This window comes from Coregonus clupeaformis, chromosome 19 (assembly GCF_020615455.1).
Source record: "Coregonus clupeaformis isolate EN_2021a chromosome 19, ASM2061545v1, whole genome shotgun sequence".
Classification (NCBI taxonomy): domain Eukaryota; kingdom Metazoa; phylum Chordata; class Actinopteri; order Salmoniformes; family Salmonidae; genus Coregonus; species Coregonus clupeaformis.
This window is the reverse complement of record NC_059210.1, coordinates 58,276,412-58,280,998: the sequence shown is the minus strand read 5'-3', so window position 1 is coordinate 58,280,998 and position 4,587 is coordinate 58,276,412.

The following is a 4,587-nucleotide window of genomic DNA, read 5'->3' as shown; positions in this document are numbered from 1 at the left end:
TCCTTCTGGAAGGTTATCCCATCTCCACAGAGGAACTCTAGAGCTCTGTCAGAGTGACCATCGGGTTCTTGGTCACCTCCCTGACCAAGACCCTTCTCCACCGATTGCTCAGTTTGGCCAGGCGGCCAGCTCTAGGAAGAGACTTGGTGGTTCCAAACTTAATCCATTTAAGAATGATGGAGGCCAATGTGTTCTTGGAGACCTTCAATGCTGCAGAAAAGTTTTGGTAGCCTTCCCCAAATCTGTGCCTCAACACAATCCTGTCTCAGAGCATTACGGACAATTCCTTCAACCTCTTGGCTTGGATTTTGCTCTGACATGCACTGTCAACTGTGGGACCTTATATAGACAGGTGTGTGCATTTCCAAATCATGTAAAATCAATTGAATTTACCAAAGGTGGACTCCAATCAAGTTGCAGAAACATCTAAAGGATGACCAATGGAAACAGGATGCACCTGAACTCAATGTCGAGTCTCATAGCAAAGGGTCTGAAAACTTATGTAAATAAGGTATTTCTGTTTTCTATTTTTAATAAATTTGCTAACATTTTATTTTATTGGATCCATTTTAGAATAAGGCTGTAACGTAACAAAATGTAGAAAAAGTCAAGGGGTCTGAATACTTTCCAAAGGGACTGTATCTACTGCTGTACATATCCTTCTTAGTATATATTTTTGTTGTATATACTAGTGTTGCACGGTACACCAACACTGACAATTTGGATGGATGGAATTATTGAGGATAATAGCGGCCGATATTGCCACTACTTTTGCCATATTTTCAATTCAAGCCTACTAGAAAGTGTGTGCCCTCAGGCCTGGAGGGAAGCTAAAGTAATTCCGCTACCTAAGAATAGTAAAGCCCCCTTTACTGGCTCAAATAGTATACCAATCAGCCTGTTACCAACCCTTAGTAAACTTTTGGAAAACATTGTGTTTGACCAGATACAATGATATTTTACAGTAAACAAATTGACAACAGACTTTCAGCACACTTATAGGGAAGGACATTCAACAAGCACAGCACTTACACAAATGACTGATGATTGGCTGAGAGAAATTGATGTTAAAAAGATTGTAGAAGCTGTTTTGTTAGACTTCAGTGCAGCTTTTGACATTATCGAGAATAGTCTGCTGCTGGAAAAACGTATGTGTTATGGCTTTACACCTCCTGCTATAGTGTGGATAAAGAGTTACCTGTCTAACAGAATACAGAGGGTGTTCTTTAATGGAAGCCTCTCAAACATAATCCAGGTAGAATCAGGAATTCCCCAGGGCAGCTGTCTAGGCCACTTACTTTTTTCAATCTTTACTAAAGACATGCCACTGGCTTTGAGTAAAGCCAATGTGTCTATGTATGCGGATGACTCAACACTATACATGTCAGCTACTACAGTGACTGAAATGACTGCAACACTTAACAAAGAGCTGCAGTTAGTTTCAGAATGGGTTGCAAGGAATAAGTAAAACTAAAAGCATTGTTTTGGGAAAAATCATTCACTAAACCCTTAACCTCAACTAAATCTTGTAATGAATAATGTGGAAATTGAGCTAGTTGAGGTGACTAAACTGCTTGGAGTAACCCTGGGATTGTAAACTGTCATGGTCAAAACATATTGATACAACAGTAGCTAAAATGGGGAGAAATCTGGCCATAATAAAGCACTGCTCTGCCTTAACAGCACTATCAACAAGGCAGGTCCTACAGGCCCTAGTTGTGTTGCACCTGGACTACTGTTCAGTCGTGTGGTCAGGTGCCGCAAAGAGGGACTTGCAATTGGCTCAGAACAGGGCAGCACTGCTGGCCCTTGGATGTACACAGATAGCTAACATTAATAATATGCATGTCAATCTCTGGCTCAAAGTGGAGGAGAGATTGACTTCATCACTACTTGTATTTGTGAGAGGTATTGACATGTTAAATGCACCGAGTTGTCCGTTTGAACTACTAGCACACAGCTCGGACACATTTACATTTTAGTCATTTAGCAGACACTCTTATCCAGAGCAACTTACAGTTAGTGAGTGCATACATGTTGTTTTTTCATACTGGCCCCCCGTGGGAATCGAACCCACAACCCTGGCGTTGCAAGCACCATGCTCTACCAACTGAGCTACACAGGGCTGAGCTACCTTGGAAGTGTTTACTTTGCAGGCTGACTAGCATCTATTGAGTTGCAATGTCCCATACATTGGATGCCCAACTCAACTGGAAGTATCTACAAAACAAGTTCAAGCCACATAATCCCAAAGGCTACATCTAATATTTTGTCCTAAAATTCATGTTCACGGTTATCACATTTTTATTTTCAAACACATGATTCGATTCACTGCAATTGAACCGAATCCCAACTAATACAATGTCAAAGTGAATTGTTTGTTTTGTCAAAAATAATAGTTGAAATGAATCATATCAATTGTTTAAAAAAGTTAATCAACTTTGTATGGCCTTATTTGCGAGTGTCGGCGGAAAGTTTTTTGGGACATGACGAAAACATTCATACATGCTAATAACAGCTCAACAGTTAACTAGAGGGTACAAGATATATTTTGAATTGGCTACCTAATCAATCTTCTCCACCATATTTTATAGGCTAGGCCTACCTGCTGCTGCAATGTCCTACTGTCTGTCGCTCCTTGAGCAACGGCCCATGCAGCTGATGCACCATTCCAATCCTGGCTGATGTTGATTTTTATTTATTAAATATTTAAAAACCGTGCCTAAATAAATAACATTAACAGACATTGTGAAATACATTTTTATGACTTTTTGGACTAACATTTTCCAAAAGTTTTCCAGGCCTGGAAAACACCATTTTAAAATTCCATGACTTTTCCAGGATTTTCATGACCGTACGGACCCTGTAGAAACAGTAACAGTATAATACCGATGGTGCAGTTGTTGCCAATGACGCTGTTCGATATATGACAGTTGGCCCCGATGCTGGTGTCTCAACCAATCAGAACGTTCTCCTCCATCTGGCTGCCGTGCCCCAGGCTGACCCCTGCGCCCCGGTAGACGTTATGGCGTGAGTGGGTACACCCCTGCCCCCGCTGGTCTGTGAAGTTAGCCTTGGGGGTGAGGGGATAGACCCAGCGACGCACCGTGTCCGAGGACCCATGCATACCCCACAAGACATGCCACCAGAGGTCTCTTCACAGTCCCCAAGTCCAGAACAGACTACGGGAGGCACACAGTACTAAATATAGGGGCGGAGTGGTTAAGAGCGTAGTGCCAGTAACCGAAAGGTCGCTGGTTCTAATCCCTGAGCAGACTAGGTGAAAAATCTGTTGATGTGCCCTTGAGCAAGGCACTTAACCCTAATTGCTCCTGTACGTCGCTCTGGATTAGAGCGTCTGCTAAATGACTAAACATTTTAAATATAGCCATGACTACATGGAACAATATTCCACATCAAGTAACTCATGCAAGCAGTAAAATTAGATTTAAAAAATATAAAAATACACCTTGCGGGACTGTGAAGCAACGCATAAACAGACACGATAATATACGCACTATACACACACAGATTTTGTGTTGTAGGTATGTGGTAGTGGAGTAGGGGCCTGAGTGCACACAATATATTGTGAAATCTGTTGTGAATGTATTGTAATGTCTTTTAAATTGTATAACTGCCTTAATTTTGCTGCCTTGGCAGCAGCTAATGGGGATCCATAATAAATACAAAATAGTTCAGTTATTTTTCAATACAAAATGAACAGTCCGGTACTATAATTGTACTTTCGGTGTCTCACGTTTGGAAATCAACTAAATCTGTTGAACTTATTAGAAACTTAATTAATTTGCCCAAGTTTATCTTTATCTGAATGCCCATCTGTGTGGTGCGTGTATGTTAACCACCTTGTGTAGCCATTAGCAACGCTAATGATAGGCTAACCTTCATCAGATAGATGGAAAGGCTTTCCCCAAAACCTTCTAATTAAAAGTTAACTACAAAGTAGGCAGAATCATGATTTTTTTGCATCAATCCAGTGGCCATTTGTTTTGCAAACTCAATCATGTGCCCTACAGAACCACTGCTAACCAAACTAATTCAAGTGCACATGCACTTAGCAATAAGGGAAAACTACAGTAAAAGATTTTTTTAAAATCCCAGACCTAAAGAAATGGTCCCCTGACGTGGTTTAAAAATTGTTATGGACTTAGAACATCCAATTAGTCCTCCCTGGTCTCTTTTTTTGCTGTGGTATCGTTTTGGTATTGAGTGTACTATACCTGGTATCGAAGTCAAAATTCTGGTATCGTGACAACACTAGTACAGACGCATAGATTGAAATTTGGATTACTGAGTGTTATTTGGGTTGTTCACTGGTTTCGTTCTGACATTCGCGATTTCTTGTTTCTAGTTTTGGATTATTATTTGTTTGATATTTTTGCTGCACTGTTAGGAGCATTTGGCTGCACCCGCTATAACATCTGCTACTGTGTACAACACCAATAAACTTAGATTTGATTGAATCATGATTCTAAGGTCTAGCAACAATAACAATCATGGTTGCGATTTAGTTGATAAAACGGGACACTCGGCAAGGTTTGTGTGATAACAGTAATTCAGAAGGACACA